The following is a 17,522-nucleotide window of genomic DNA, read 5'->3' on the forward strand; positions in this document are numbered from 1 at the left end:
GACGAATCCTAGGATAGAGTCCCAGTCTTATCATTTATTCATGTGTATTATCTAACCAGCCAGGTAACCCCTCAAGCCTCAGGTTTCTTCCTTATTAAAAACAAACAAACAAACAAACAAACAAACAAAGGGTTTAACTAGATACCATCACAGTTTCCAGTTCTAAAATCTTTTATAAGATACAAATTTTGCCTTGCCATGGTCAATTTGAAGCGTAGCAGTAAAAGTCCAACAACCAGGAACACCGGCGATCAGGGTAGGTAGCAGAGTGTGGCCATGTATTCTAGAAGGCTAATACACCAGAGTTTTACCCTGCAACAGCATAATCGCTCCTACCAGCATGTTCCATTAAAGCTTGACTTACTGCCAGGGGATTCACCTGCTGACACAGTAAAACTCCTAACTGGAAGCATTAACATTGCAATGTCAGATGGGGGAAAAAATTGTTCATAAATTCCACAAACGTGCGCTGCTTTATTGGGGGTCCTGGTTGCAAGCTCATTATTTATGCTGCGAACGGCAACGCCATCAACATATCCCACTGGGAAATTAGTTTGCAATTTAGAATCGTTTCAAAGTACAAGTGATTCTCAAGTCATTTTCCGAGGTTAAATGAGAACTCTTATTGCTTTCTGTGGGCTCAGAGGGAATTTTTACTCTACGTGTTCCCTCCTCCCCCAGCTTCTGCTGTACTGTCTTGATTTTTCTTTCTTAAGTGTGCTTCAGAGCTAAATCTTTTTTTTTTTTTTTCTTTTCCCGATTTTGAAAGCCAGTAAATGGAATGGTATCTGTTGCCTTTTCTCACATGCTGGGGCTGTGTTAAATACCTCACTTTTGATTACCGCTTTTATTTGTCCAAGACTCCTGAGAGATCTCCCCTTGCTCTCCAGACCGGATTGTTAGCTAACACAGGAGTGATTTGGGAAGACTGGGTGGCATCCAAGCTAGGGTGCAGTGAATCAAAGACATCGTCTCACTGTGTTCTGTCCTTTTTCCTCCAGAAGCCAGGTGTGGGGTCCAGACACGGGCAGATGGGCCGAAGGCAGCCGTGCGTCTATTCGCAGGAAGCACAGATTCAACTTCGCTTATGAGCCCAGAAGCAAGAGCAAATAAATGATGGAGGTAAAAAGGGTTTCACTGACCGTTTCCGCTTTCACATGTCCCCTCTGGTTGTTCGATTCTTTCCTTTAGAACTTCCGGAAGCATTTTTTAAAACCTGATTTCCCTGGTAAAAGGTGGGCCTGTAACCTTGCCCCCGGTCTTACCCCAACCTAGAAAAACTGGCCTCCAATCTCCTGATCGGTAATTTTGTAATCTGCTCTTATGCTTAGCGAATAAATAGCATTCTTTTAAGTGTCAGCTTACCCCTTTTTCATTCCCAGAAAGGAAAAAAAATAATCCGTAGCGTGAAGATCTTGTAGGATATATATATTTTTTTCCTTTCTTCTGTTCTCAGCAAGTATCTGAAATGCCAAGGTCTGATATTATTAGGGATGATAAACCAAGATGAAGCAGAAAATAAACCAGAGTTGTTAAACCACATCAAGTGGCCCTCCTCTCCCTCTGGCAAGAAGCACTAGAATTTATCTGAAACCAGGATTTCAACATCTCTCTAATGCATTGAGGGAGTGCTTCCATAGGCGACTGCAAAGTATACAAACCAAAGGAGATTAAGTGTTTAGTTTCAAAACACATGAACTCACTAGTTTAAACAGAGAAACTACACACAAAGAGTGCAAAGAAACAATGAAAGCGAGAGATCAACAGAGTAAATATCACCTAGAAATACTAACAGTCTTAAAGGTCAGAAATCCTTAGTCAAACTAGAAGAGCCATTCATTAAAAACAATCAGTTACAGGATAACCTGAGAACATCACACTATGAATTCCCTTTAAAAGCAGAAGTTGTTCAGCTAAAAGCTATTAGCTGTGTGCCCTAGGGGTAACTAAATAGAGCAGGTAACAAACAGAAACTAAAACCCAAAGAAGAAGCCAGAAAATAGGTGCCCTGGAAACTGCTTAACACAGAACTTCAAAAGCACAGGAGAAAGGCTTCTGTTGTGAGGATATCCATCCCGAGGCACCAGTGGGTAATGCATGGAAGAAAAAACAAATTCAGCATTCCTGAGCGAGTCTTCACGGTTGAAACCGGCTTTCAATGTTTTCCTTGATTACAGATCATTCGTCTTTTTCTATCACTATTTGAATGTGAAAATATTGCAAAAATAATCCCCTTTCAGGGCGCCTGGGTGGCTCAGTCCATTAAGGGTCTGACTCAAGATTTCCGCTCAGGTCACAATCTCAGAGCCCCACATGCGGCTCTGTGATGATATCACAGAGCCTGCTTGGGATTCTCTCTCCCTCTTTCTCTGCCCCTCCCCCCCCCCACTTGGACACATTCTCTCTCTCTCTCTCTCTCTCAAATTAAATAAACATTAAAAAATAATCTCCTTTACCTTCAAGCTTTGGAAGAGGCAGATATTAGATTGGTTTCGGGTGTGGGATTTTTGGTCTTTTTTAATGTCACGTACACTTTATAATTTGTTAGCACCCATATTCAACTCACCTTGGCCTTTGCTTGGTGAAATAATGTTAGATATGATGGAAGCTTAACATCTTTGAACCCTTAGAACACTCAAGTGGATGGTATTTCCAAAGACATTACTCATGTCTCCAACATTTCTTTCTCCTAGACTTTCATATTACAATTTTGACTTTTAGGTAGCACGCTAATTATTTACCACGAAAGCCCCAAATCTTCTCACAGGTATGGAGACAGGCCAAACCCATTAAAACCTTCCAACCCTCAAGACAGTGTCTTATTATATTTTTTTTAGGTTTTATTTACTTATTTTGAGAGAGACAGAGACAGCACGAGTGGGGAAGGGCAGAGAGAGGGAGAGAGAGAGAATCCCAAGCAGACTCCATGCTGCCAGCTCAGAGCCTGATGTGGGGCTCAAACCCACGAAGCCGTGGGAACATGATCTGAGCTGAAACCAAGAGCTGGACGCTTACCCAACTGAGCCACCCAGGTGCCCCAACAGTGTCTTATTATTAAGGCAACTTCAGAGATTCCCACATGTTGAATGTTTCATGAAATCGTGAGTAGTTTATTCATTAGTGTCCTACGGTGTGGCCAAAAAAAAAAAATGCAGTAGGACACGCATTTTCCATTTTCATATACGTTATTTGAGCAAGGGAAGGATTAATTCTTCAGAAGATGGATTCAACTTTTAGTGTCTCGAAGTTGTCACCTACTTTGACTCTGTAATGGAGCTTTCCTTGGAAGGTCAATCAGGAATTGCAAAAAATGGGAAGAAATATTTCTTTCTTCCTTTCCTCTCTCCCCAACATGTTGAGCTTTGATCAAGAGCCGTATTCTCAACCATGTGCCAAAGAGATATTTCTCTACCTAAAGTAGGATCCGAATGATTATATAACCAGATCCTTGAAAATAATTCCATGGAGGCAAAATCCACTGCAGGTCAATGTTCTCTAGATCACTAAAACCTAGTGTGATGGTACACTTGCAGGTGAACTTTTATTGAAACCAATAAAAACTCAATGACCATGGGGCAGCAAGAGAATCATTCTCACATCAGTGAGTTGGATGAGGGGCTGAAAATGCTGGTGAAAGTCAGGAATCCTCTTTTTTTTTTTTAAACGTTTATTTATTTTTGAGAGAGACCGAGGGGAGAGGCAGAAAGAGAGGGGGACAGAGGATCCATAGCAGGCTTTGCACTAACAGTGGCAAACCCAATGTGAGGCTCGAGCTCACAGACCGTGAGATCATGACCTGAGCCAAAGTACGACACTCCATCGACTGAGCCAACCAGGACCCCCCTCCCTCTTTTTCTTCTTTTTTCGAGTAAGTTTCATGCCCAACTCAGAGCCCAGCATGGGGCTTGAACTCATGACCCTGAGATCAAGACCTGAGCTGAGATCAAGAGCTGAGGCCTAACTGACTGAGCCACGCAGGCGTTCCATGAATCCTCCTTTTTAAAAGGTAAATTTCTTCCTAATTCTAAACCTAAGTGTAAGCTGACCTTTTTTTTTTTTTTTTATGTTCATTAGCATTAGTAAACCATCTCTTTAACAACTCAAGCATTTTGTTTCTGGTTATGAATGTGTAATTTCTGGGGATTATTTATTTTCACATTAGACATAATCCTACGTTTTGAAAGTTTGCTTCGTCGTCCTGAAACCTTTCACCAGTGGGAAAGGCAGAAAACATGGCATACACATCCTCTATCTGAAACATGAATTTCCATCGGCCGTGCCTTCATTCTCTGGCCAATCCTGTGGTCAGGCCTCTGGAGCACAGACATTGTACACAAACTGCCTGATTATGAGGTTCTCAACAATCAAAGTGATTTTTTTTTTTTTTAAGGACCACATAATCGGTCTCAAAACCTGCTGTTCCAACAGACATGCACATGGCCGTGGATCTGGACGGAACAATGAGGTTGTAACATCTTTAGTGCAAATTGTTGAAATAAGGAGTTGAGAAAACACAGAGCTACCCTTTCTTCATCTGGTGTTCACAAGTCTGTCCGTGTCAGCAACTCCGTCTCAAGACGGTCAAAACGGAGCTCTTGAGTTGACCTCATTCCCTCCAAAGCTTGCTGCCCCTGCCACTCGGGGAGCAACATTTTTGTGAATTTTTAAAAGTCTTATTTCTGAGGGCAGAGAGTAGAGGAGAACATAAATGTACTGCTACGCTGATTAGTTTGGCTTTCTCTCTTCCTTTTTTAAGTTTCTTGGAAATATGGTGGCCCTCCCTGTATAGCTTTTTAAAGACCTCCTGTCTGCACGCCCTTGGAAAATGAAAAAGAAAAAAAAGAAAGAAAGAAAGAAAGAAAGAAAGAAAGAAAGAAAGAAAGAAGGAAAGAAAGAAAGAAAGAAAAGCCAAAGCAAAGTCTCTGTGGCACATGGCCAGATTTGGCTTTAAAAAGTTGCTAATTTTGGACTCACTTCTCTCCATTAGGGCAGGGTAAGAATTATGCACACAAGGCTGAGGCTTGTCTCTGCTTAGAAAACATCTGCATTCAATTAGAAATATGCCTGAGTGTCGTGTTAATTCTGCAGAACCAAACAAAGTCATTTTTGTTTAAACTCTTTCAGGACTATGAGGATGAGCGGTTACAGGAGAAAAAGGAAGAAATAATAAAAGGCAGTAAAACAAAAGTGCCGTGTGGCCCTGGAAGGAACTGAGGAGGCAAATAAGAAAATCCTTCTCCTTGAGAATATAGACCCTGCAATTTTCTTCCAGAATTCTCTCCCCTGCCATTTCTCTCTGGGGGATTGGAGGTGGGAACAAGCCTACCCTGTCCTCTAAAAATGCCACTTTGAAAGCAACGGAACATTCTCCGGATTCCTCCAAAATGAATTTGACCGAATAGTTGATGTGTTTGGCAAATGAGCAGTAGCGTTTTATTTTTTAGTTTTGTGGAAAGCCAAACAAATCAAAATAGGCTACCGTATTTGACGATTTCTATAGACACGCACATCTTGCGGTGAGAACGCCGCACTTGTTTACGTCGGTAGCACCGATTCGCCTGGAATTTGAGTTTCTCTCTTTCACAGAAGTCTGTGGCTAACCATAGATCTAATTTTCACAGAGGTACATTCGAACTGCATGTTGGTAAAAGCGATGGTCCCAAGAGAAGGGGGCTTCATTCATTTCCTTGAGCTTTTAAAATTAGGTCTTACTTACCGTAGGTCAGGTAGGGAAGGTAGAGGCAGACCCTATTTTTGTTTCATAGTATTGAGGGATAGGACTTAGTCCTCAATCTGCAGCACCACAGAGTTGCCCTCAGGTTCTTTCTGGCAGGTAAAAATGTTTAAGTCTCTGCCATTTAATCCTTATCAAAATGCAGGCTGTCAAGAGATGTTTGCGGATATAGGCTCGATGGGCATGCTACATATTTATTCTTTCATGTATTTTGACTCTATCTTTGGATCAAACCAAAGAACTGGGCATGGAACCAAAATGTTTGGCACTATCTCTATTGGTTTTCACTAAACTGTCCAGTAACTTCATGCCAGTTGCCTGTATAGAAAACGCCGTAAGAAACTGTCCAATAAAATGTGCCGTTATACTCACTGTAGGATTATTTCTATTACGTTTTCCCATACTCGTGTATGAGAATCCATGAAAGAGATCTCTCAGATTTTTAGTTTGGGGTATTTTTTTCTTGAAATATGGTTTTCTCTGCTGTTTTTATTTGTAAGTCTTAGGAACACTGTGATTCTTGTAACTGAGATGAGTTCCCTTTTTGCTTTAACTGCTAAAAGCTTTGGGGCCAAATCTGTAACTTGCCTTTGGTAACTACAGTGTCCATTACATATATTTATACTTCTATATATCAAGGGGTTTATTCGAGTATAACCCATATATTCCCCCTTACTCTGTCTCTCTCAACCTTTGGTTTTTTTTTAATCTTTTTTTTTATATTTATTTTTGTAAACTCTGACAATTCCTTTATGAAATACGTCTGGGAGTTTATAAATCAGTAAATGAGTAAAGCTAAATGAAACCCTGAAATTGAAGAGCAGGACTATGTAACCTAATCCTTCCTTGTGGGTGCTTGCTATGTAATCGTTTCCTGAAAATATTTAATTTTTGTCTGATTTTTATGCCGTGCCATTTTTTATTTTGCATCCCAAATGTTTGAGAGAATAAGATGAAAAAGACCATTTTGAAGGCATAAAGAAACTCAGGTAGAACATCTGAAATGGTTACATAACTGACAAAGAGGACATAAAAGAATGGAAAAGAAATTAAGATACTTGACTTTAAGGGGGGGAATGATCACAATGAAATTAAATAATAATATTCAAGATGTCAGCCATCTTGACAACTGTTTTCTATGTCTTTAGAAAGTAAAACCTATGTAAAAATAAGAAGAATTAAGCTTCAAAGTCTGAAATGAACATTGGGAAGGTGGTGCTGTGTGCTTAAATAATATTTTACTCAAGAATTTTATGCTGGAATTTAGCCATTACCTTCTGTCTTATCTCTATTTGCTCAAGTCATGCTGGTATTATCACCATATTTATAAGCATGAATGAAGTGTAAAACTCAAGCACCAGAAAGTTAAAACAGTCACATTATTCTGCTTGTTTTCAGATATGTGAAGATAGGACCATCTCTTGACCAGCGGTCCAAACTGATTTTTCTTTGTTTTTCAGGAACAAGAAGAAGATGGGGATGTAAGCTTTAGCCTAAATAGAAAAAGAAGAAGAGAAAGAAGAACGAGGAGGAGGAGGGGGAGGAGAAGGAGAAGGGGAATTGTAAAGATTAAATGTAAAGCTCGTGTTTTTGTATCTGCTTTATTGTGCATATCCTGTCTTTAGATTTTAGAGTTGCAGAGATATCTTTATATTAATACATATGTATTAATTTATTTAAAAATAATAATAAAGGCAGAGATGAAACCAAAGGTCAGGTCCATATTGTCAAACTCCTCTGGGACTCCCCTACACGGGGTATATTTTCATCCAATGGCACGAGACAGAGAGCCCAAGTGGCAGTTGGCCAAGCCTACATAGATGACCAAAAATGCCAGAAGCCAAAGGTTCCCTCCATTTTGTCCAGTCAAAAAGGACTGTTCTATTTCCCACCAAAAATTCCGTCTGTCTTCCTACTGTCTCTCAATATTTTATTAAACATTGAAATGAAAAGTAACAATGGAACATCAGCCATTTAACTTGTTCCAGAGTCCACAAGCGCTGGTTCTATGCCACCCTAACTCCATTTCCATATGATATAAAAGGGTTTTTTTTGATAAAGAATTAATTGGTGCATACAGAAAGAGCCATCGCACCTCTTAACGCGGAAAGTGGTTTTAGTAGACAGTTATTTAAATTTGGCTCTTTGTGGAGGCTGGGGCAGCCACAATAAGCTCTCACTGAAGTGATTTATCCTACTTCCTCTCCATCAACAATTTGGGAATTATTAGCTAGTAATTGTATATGTCCCTTTATATTTTTCAAGGAATACTTATATTTCATCACGGATCCATAGGAACACAAAAGATTTTACATTTATGGAGAAGGGTAAGAAGAGTCGGGGGAAGAAAGTTGAGAGACAAGAGGATGTCAAATCTTTCATGGTTTCCTATGTGGATTTTTTTTGTCACGAGTTGCTCTAAATTTGTCGTTAGATCCCAAGTGAGTACTACCTGGGTAAATTATGGCTTACGTCGCCCTCCACTTGAAATGAAAAGCAGATTGCATTGCAGACTTGAATTATCCTCCAATATTGCGTGATATATGATCCATCTTGATGGGAAACTATTGTATATATTTCATAGTTATGATTTCCAAGGTATCAGACTCCTCATTATCTCCCCGTGCTAGCCAGCTATAAATGCCAAAACACTCTAGCTTCCAGTATGTGCTTTTGAAACTTATAGTTCTGTGCTCTGTGTATGTTTAGCATTTTATGGTGCTGCATAATATAGAAATGTCATAATGCTTTATCAAAACCCCAGCCAGGCTATTGACAGTATAGGTTTCATTTAATTCCTGGATGCAGCAGCCGTTCTCTGGTATTTCCTGTATAATACAATAAACACCAAATGCAGTGCTTAAGATGAATATTTAAAAAAATCAATCAAGCTTGAAATTTAATTTTATATAATTGGCTTGCTATATTCTAACAAAATTGAATGACATAAAAGTTTTACCTACCCTATATAATTTCGTATTTTCTTCAATCATAAAAAATAGATTTTTTTCTCTTTTAACTTCCTTTGATATGATCTTTTAATTTACTCAGCTTATTTAACCCTCTCTTATATAGGTTAAGAAAAGCGTGTATCATCAACGCAGGGTAGTAATCACACGTGCGATGTAATTGTACATCAGCCACTCTATTCATGCTTTGTTTCGACTATGAATGTCCAAGGCAACTAAAGCACCTGAAGAAGCCTTTGGTGCAGATGGCAAGAACTGACTATTTTTTGTCCATACATTTCTGGAATTGGCTGAGCTACAAGATATATACATCATCTCTTCTGCTCCCCTAGAACCTTTTGGAATTAGGCATCCCACATTGGGCTCATCCTCTGATAGAAAGGAGCCACCAGTCTGACCCACACCACAGTGAATATTACCGATGCCTCTGGGAAAGAGCAAATAGGTCTTAATGAAAAAATGCCAAAGCAGCAACAGCAGGTGGCTTATGAGCAGACTACAGTGGGGAAATACATTTTTTAAATGTAGTTGGTATGTCTGGTAGAAAAAATAAGTCTGTGTCAGTAGAAGAATACCCATATAGAAACCCCAAAGAGTTAGAACCTTATGTGTGTTTCTGATTTGCTAACATTTATGATTTAGTATGCTGATATGGCTGTGTTTCCATACCCAGCTGAGTGTACCACTGTATTTTTTCCTAAAGTGAAAAAGAAAAAAGAAAAGCACATTTACAAAAACAATGTTACCGTTGCTATTTCACCATCATACCACATAGTTACTTTGCTGGTGTTTTCTCTCTCTTCATGTCTCTCGAGCAGTAATATCACCATAAACTTATACCCAGAAATCACAAGACAATGAAAATTCAAACATGTTGAGTCTGACCGGTGACTCAATCAAACATTGCAGACTAAAGCTAACATATTCGTGGCAGGTAACGAACACATCTACCTGCCAACCCTAAATACAGTAAACTCTTAGAATTCTCCTCTTTAATGCAGAAAGTAAGTTTGAAAGTGTCATTACTCTAGGATCTTTTTGAAATCCTGAGAATCAAAACAGGGCTCAAAGTTCTTCCAACCCATTTTGTATTATTATCTAAGATGGGTCAACCATTCAATTGGCTGGTACAGCGAAATGTGGGTTGCAATGTTTTTCTCAGAATGAAAATTTCTGTGATGATCCAGACAAACTAAATGAGTTTATGGAGCTAAAACAATAGCCTCAAGGTAAGCGGCTTGTCCAAGCCTCTAACGGTATCATGAGACAAAACCCTTTGAGAAGCAAAATCCACATACCTCCCCCCTCACAAAGATTTTGTCCTGACCAGCATCACTAGCAATCCCAAGAGCCCATGTTTCTGATTTATTTAATTAAGGAAAATTCTAATTTAGCTGTAAGGGCTTGAATTGAAAGTCTGCAATTGAAAATTCTAGATAAAATGGAAAGAACTGTGTACAGACCTTTGTATGAAAATCATTTTCTCTCCACTGACTTCACGTAGCTGTTTTTGGACTCACTGGGAATGTCTCAGTTTTTCCCATGTATCTGATTCACATTCAGATTAATCCTGCTGTTGTGATTTATGATGCCCTCGGTTTCATATTTACTGCTAGCTCAAACTAATAAGCTCTCTCTGGACCAGTGCCATAACACGAGGTCAATGCCTAGTTAATCACGCCATTGTTTTCCCATATATGTTGCCCTCTGAATTATCTACAATGATAATTGATTAAAAACACATCTTGTATGATGTCATTTTTTTAAAAAGGGAACACATTCAATTTTTCAAAGAAAACTTGCTTTGGGTTTGTACAAGACTCTTCTTGAACATCTTAAATCACTTTATTAAATACATTCTGTGCTCATCAAAATATATATATATATTTAGAATCAGCATTTGTCACCATTAAAGTTTCTTTTGAGTCTCCACAGTGCTTTGAGTTCCAAATGTCAGTAAGAACTAGATCATATCATACCATAAAGAGAGAGGGAAGTGTATTGACAGTTTTATTTTTGACATAGTATTTCATACTCCATAAATCTATTCTTCATATTCTACATTTTATTGAGAGCAACAGTTTTTCTGTTAATCACCTTAAAATGTTCAGGGTAACAGCGTTACAACATAAGACATTATATGTACCACTGATTTCTTCAGCACCGAGACTAATTTCGATGATATCTCTCCACACATAGCATAAATACTGTTTTCCACCCTTAAGAGAATGCCTTATCTTCTTTTACAGTTTTCTACTATATTCAGCAGATCCTAAAAGGAGAGAGTCAGTTTTGGACGCATCTTTTCCAAGCAATCCTGACCATACCAAATGCTAGAGTTATACACAAGAAGTTAAAGATAGCGCCAAAATATTAAGCCAGGAAGCAAAAGGTTTTAGATCTATTTCTGACTTTGTACACCCTGACCGTGGAAGAGTTGCCTTGCTTTGGGATCTTACGTCCCTAAGAGTAAATATAACCTCTGTGTGTTGACAACCCCAAATATATTATGCTGTAAAGACAATTACGAAATTTAGCCACTGACTGCCAGAAATGATCAGATCCATGAATACTGTGTGGTCGGTTTACTACGTTTATATTGTTTACATGGCACATAATTAAAAGAACAATATTCTATTGGCCTAGGGGTCTTCAGAAGTGCCTCGAACGAATGTTTTTTTTTTTTTTAACATTTATTTATTTTTTGAGAGACAAAGAAAGACAGAGCAGGAGCAGGGGAGAGGCAGAGAGAGAGGGAGACTCAGAATCCGAAGCAGACTCCAGGCTCCGAGCCGTCAGCACAGAGCCGATGTGGGGCTTGAACTCTCGAACCATGAGATCGCGACCTGAGCCGAAGGCGGACTCTCAACCGACTGAGCCACCCAGGGGCCCCTTGAACAAATGGTTTTTAAATCAAAGTGAGGAAATTCTTTTTGGAAAGGAGGTGCAACATGAGGAGGATGTGGGAAACATTAAAAAGAGCAAATAGAGAAGAAGATCTATGCAGACGGTACTGGGAAGATTCCATTAGGAAGGCAATGTGGGCTCCACAGTTGGCCATTTCTTTCATTTATTTATTTTGCATCACGTCCATATTCCCATTTGCCATTGCTTAGTTTTGTAAAACCTATTAGCGCTGCTGGGTAAGCCAGTAGTCATAGGCAAACACTGATTGCTAGTATCAGTGTCTACTTTCCCTTATTTGACTTTGTTTTATCTGCAAAATGACTTTAAGGGATTGATGGCTAAAATGATTCTATGTCAATGGCTCCATGCGCTCTGCATTGCCATGGCTATAGCAAACCCATTCCATATTACGAAGTCTTTTAACTTGAGGCTCATAATACGAAACCACACATACCACCATGCAATTGCTATCCTCTTTCTACTGAGTTCTCAGTTAAAGCCTCATACTCCCAGGGAACTGGGCAAATGTGTCTCCAGGCTTCCACCCTTCTTATTGGCTCCACAGAAATTCTTTAAATCTCAATTTACTATGTCGATCATTCAGTCCAAACCCGAGTTATGTCATCCCTGAGATGAATCACCTGGGAACTTCGGTTTCAGTAAATCTGAGTTCGAAGATGATCTGTTCTACTAATTTCAATGGATTACTTGAGATTTGGAGGCCTCGGGGATTTCGTGATTAATAAAGAGAACAGGTTGGGTTGAATGATTGCTAATGTCCAGTCAATTTAACATTGCACTGATAACATTCTTTGCTAAAGTTTTCCTTCCTCTTTTTATCTCTATTTTGTAACATGAGCCTACCAATCATACCCACCTGCATCTATGCTAAAAACTTAGCATGGCCTTTTCTGTTGTCTACAACCAATCCATCACTAATTGGGTTACTTTAAACTTCATGGTATAGCTAGTACTGGTGCCTAAAATATTATGGTTCACTCTCTGATGGGTTCACATTTAAAGGCATCATCCCTATTTTGTGCCCCTGGCTAGCTCTGAGGAGTACCCTAATCCACATTGACCAACTGACCTGCTCTCCATCCACCAGCACTGCACTCATTGACTGGGTCCACCTTTAAGAGTCAGAGGCATGTCTGCAGAACTTCTGACTTTCAAGGCTGTCCCAGCATCTCATATCTAAATGTAATTACTCGATCCGACTTCCAGAGTATAGTTAAAGTGACAGCTTTTTCCTCCTAAACCTTGGTGAATTCAATAGATAGCGAATATTCAAGTTATCCCCTAGGTTTTGTTATGAAATTCAAGAATTTTAAGCAAACGTGGCTCATAGATTACCCTTTCGTGAGTCTTGTCCAACTCTGTAGGAATATCTAAGTGCTACCTCACTGGTCAATGGCACATCACTTAAGCAGAACCCATAATCCAATGTAAACGTGAATAGCTTTTTCTTTATTAAAACATAATTTTAAATTCAACAAGTCATCAGCTTTTAAGCTTCCTTAAAAGCATGGGAGAGCCCAGCACAGAACTAGGACAAGGATGGCTATGAATCCACTGATAAGGACTCAGGCCAGATTCTGCAGAATAAGTGAGTCAGCAGAACATCCCAGGCTCTGAGACTTTCTATTCCTTGCCATTAAAAATCTTGCTCAAAACAAATATTATTCACCAGTCATTGGCATGGTTCTTTCTGCCAGTTTCTCAAGTTTCTGTTAGCAATTAGCTTGTATCAGTGGTTCCAAAGCCTGTTTATTTGAAAATCCCACAGCAATTTCCAAGTCCCCAGGGATCCAGTTTCACTTGTGGAACTAGAAACTTCGAATTAATCCAAACTTGGCCACCATCAATCTTCTCCACACTTCCAGAAATGACTTGGACTTCTTAAGAAACAGGGGCTCTTTAGAGGTTGGGTATAATACTCCCAGGCTGCAAATGCAGAAAAGATTCTTTAAAAATTTCTTCTAGCTGGTGAACACATATCCAGACTCACAGAACTGTTCTTTCTCTCGAATATAGAGCCCCAGCAGCACATTCTCCCTTGTACAACGACTTTGACCTCAGTGTAAACTCCACTATATCTTTTTTTGTTTTTTTTCTCACGTGTGTGTGTGTATTTGTGTGTGTTTTAATGTGTGTGTGTTAGTTTATATGTGTATGCATGTGTGCACATATGGATGCGTGTGTGTGTGTGTGTGTGTGTGTGTGTGTGCTTTTGTTTTGTTTCTGGTGTTTGAGGATTGTCATGCCTCGAGAAGTTTGCCAACCCCACCAACTCCTTTTTCTGTACAGTCTTTTTCCACAAATTGAAAAGTCTGATAAAAAAAGAAACTCTTGACTCAAGCCTAGTGTAATAATTTGAATACGAGGTAAAACTGAGAACTTTTAAGTTTACAACCCAAAGGTTAGACCTCATTATTTACCCAAATATAGCTGGGGTTCATGGTTGCTGAGTGCACTTGCTTTCGTAGGAGCACAGCCAGTAAGACAAACATTAAAATTGAATCATCGGATTTTAACATTGAATCTCAAGGACATACTGAAGTCCTAGTACAAGTATGGGCAATGCTAATGCACAGAATAACATCTCTCTCCATCAATGTCTCCCCAAACAGCATTCACCTGAAATTCTAAAAGTCCCTTGCTTACCATTAAATTCCAGTCTAGAGGATTCTTACCTACAACCAGTACAGGCCATTCTTATATCTCCTTTCTCTCTCGTTAAGCTTGTTCTAATGTATATTAACCAGGCCTCGATAACTGATTTTTTTCCTTATTAAGTAGAATATTGCACATATATTTATGTCATCTTAACATCCCCCTAAAGTCTCATTCTATTACAGAATCATTAGCCAGCCCATATTTCATCATCTCAAAAGTCCCAAATTTCATCGTCTAAAACAAGTGTGGGTATAATCTACCCTGAAGCACGATTCCTCTCCACCTATGAACCTGGAAACTTAAGATATAAGTTATCTTTTCCCAAGATACAAAGTTGGAAAATGCATAGAATAACAGTTATACGTATTCTAATTCAAAATGAGAGAAAAAGGGTCCAAAAAAAAAAAAAAAAAAAAAAAACTAAGACTCAACAGTCCCAAGCAATTTCAAAATCTAGTCAGTCAGACTCCATTGGGTTTCAAGTCCAAGGAACAACACCATGTGACATACCTCCACCTTGGGGGCGGGGGGTGGTCATTCTCACTTTTTTTATGAAAATCAATGAACACAATACACTTTATCAACAGAATTAAAAACAAAGCATACATGATTATCTTGATTGAAGCAGGAAAAATTATCTGACAAAGTCTAACACTGTTTCATGATAAAAATGTTCAAAAAATTAGAAGTAGAACGAAACCTCTTTAATTCACAAGGACTGTCTATGAAAAAACCACAGCTAATGTCACACATACTGATGGAACACCAAACACTGTCTCCCTAAGATCAGCAACAAGCCAACGACGTCCATTCTTGCCGCTTCTATAAGGCCAGAGTAATTGGACAAGAAAAAGAATAAAAGCTTTTCTGACTGGGGAACTATTTTGATTTGCAGATGGTGTTCTCTTGTATGTAGAAGTCCTAAGGAATCCGCTGAAAAATTATTAGAACTAATGAATGTATTCAACAAGGTTTCAGGATACGAGATCAGTGTACAACGATCAATTGCATTTCAATACACCAGCAACGAATAATCAGAAAATAAAATTAAGAGAGCAATTGCATTTTAATAACACCAAAACGAATATATTTTCAGAAATCAATTTTACTAAAGAAGTGCAAGTCTTGTACACTAAAGACTATTAAATATCATTAAAAACAATTAAAGAAGATAGAAACCATTGGAAATACATCCCATGCTCAGGTTGGAAGATATTATTGCTAAAATGGTGATAGTCTAAAATGGTGATAGTCGCCAAGTGGACATACATATTCAGCACCGTCCCTACTAAAATCCCAGCTGGGTTTTGTTTTGTTTTGTTCTGCTTGTTTGCTCAAGAAATTGACAAACTGATCCTAAAATTCACATGAAAAATCAGGAATCCAGAATAGGCAAACTATCTTGGAAAAAAATGGAAGATTCACAATTTATTGTTTTAGAACTTACTGTATAGCTACAGTGTCGTACTGACAATGTAGTACCGGAGGAGATTGAGAATCAGGAAATAAAACCATACACGAATCACTAGTTTATTTTTTGACAAGAGTGCCAGAACAATTCAAAGGAGGAAGATCTTCTCAATGAATTGTGCTGGGAACCCTGTAGATCCAAGTGCAAAAGAATGAAGTTGTGACTCTTTTTTTATTTTTATTTTTTTTTTAAATTTTTTTTAACGTTTATTTATTTTTGAGACAGAGAGAGACAGAGCATGAACGGGGGAGGGGCAGAGAGAGAGGGAGACACAGAATCAGAAGCAGGCTCCAGGCTCTGAGCCATCAGCCCAGAGCCCGACGCGGGGCTCAAACTCATGGACCGCGAGATCGTGACCTGAGCTGAAGTCCGACGCTTAACCGACTGAGCCACCCAGGCGCCCCGAGAAGTTGTGACTCTTAATATGCTACGTAAATAAATTAACTCGAATTAGACCATCGCCTCAAAGGAAAGAGATAAAACTATATAATTCTTAGAAGAAAAGGTAAGGATAAATTTTTTTGACTTTGGACTAGGCATCTTTAGATGTTAGGTAGAATATGGAAAACACTGTCGGAGAATATGATCAAAAAGCCGTGACCGCTGACTGACCCGGGAACTGGCCCCAGCCACTCCTCAGCCTCTCCCCTGTCCTCCCAATGTACGTTCCATTTGCCTTTCCTGGTCCCAGAGGCTGCTCCAAGGACATAACGTTGAGATAGTTATGTGGTGTTAAAAACATCTATGTGATATACATGACTGAGTCCAGTTAGGGCCTCTTTATAAACTTTTAAGATGTGGTGGGCAGGTGCAGTGATGCATTTGTCTTGCTGCTCCCCAGACAAGTCTCATATGTAAGTTCCTTTTGTTTTATTAAAAGTGCCCCATTCCATCTTCGAATGACCTGCCTCTGTCTTCAGTTTCTCTCCGCCCTCTTCTCACAGAGGCCAGTTTCAGATTACCTGGGGGGAGTTCCTAGGAGGGTCACAAACCAACAACTATGTGATAAAACAAAAATAGATAATCCAGACTTAATCCAAATGAAATCTTACCATCAAGAAAGTGAATGGAAAGCCCACAGGATGGGAGAAAATATTTGCAAATCATCTATCTTACGATGGACTTGTACCTAGAATATCTGAAGCACTCTTCAAACACACAAATAACACAACAATAAAAAGACAACCCAATTTTTAGGACAAAGGACTTGAATAAAGATGTTTCAAAACCATACCAATGGCCGAGAAATACATTTTAAAAACCACAATTTTAGCCATTAACGCAAATCAAAACCACAGAAGATATACCTTCATACCCATGAAGGATGGCTACTATTGAAAAAAAGACAGATAATAACAAGTGTTGGCAAGGCTGTGGAGAAAATGGAACCCTTGTGTACTGCCAGCATGAATGTAAAATGGAATAGCTCTTTGGAAAACAGTTTTGTGGTTCCTCAAAATGTTAAACATAGAGACACCACATGACCCAGAAATTTCCACTACAAATATTTACACGAGAGAAGTGAAAACCTATGTTCACACAAAGGCTTGAACATGAGTGTCCATAGCAGCATTATTCATAATAGTCAAATGTAGAGTGACCAAATGTCCATCAACCGAAGAATGGATACACAAACTGATAAATTCACACAGTGGAATATTATTCAGCCACAATAATGAAGTAATGATATCTTCTGCAACACGGATGTACCTTGTAAGCATCATGCTAAGTTTAAAAGCCAGATACATAAAGAGCACATGTG

The 17,522-nt window shown here is 39.0% G+C and overlaps 1 long non-coding RNA gene across 2 annotated transcripts; it reads left to right on the forward strand.

Annotated features, from left to right (window-relative positions):
- The first annotated feature begins 973 nt into the window (after nt 1-973).
- Nucleotides 974-7,303, forward strand: LOC122219510. 2 transcript variants are annotated; one of them, XR_006202410.1, is made up of 3 exons: nt 974-1,122; nt 5,125-5,516; nt 7,195-7,303. It is a non-coding gene; the product is annotated as an uncharacterized LOC122219510 (long non-coding RNA). The 2 variants fall into 2 exon arrangements; XR_006202411.1 differs by having other exon boundaries at nt 5,125-5,310.
- Nucleotides 7,304-17,522: the final 10,219 nt, after the last annotated feature.

The sequence above is a fragment of the Panthera leo genome, chromosome B2, assembly GCF_018350215.1.
Source record: "Panthera leo isolate Ple1 chromosome B2, P.leo_Ple1_pat1.1, whole genome shotgun sequence".
NCBI lineage: Eukaryota > Metazoa > Chordata > Mammalia > Carnivora > Felidae > Panthera > Panthera leo.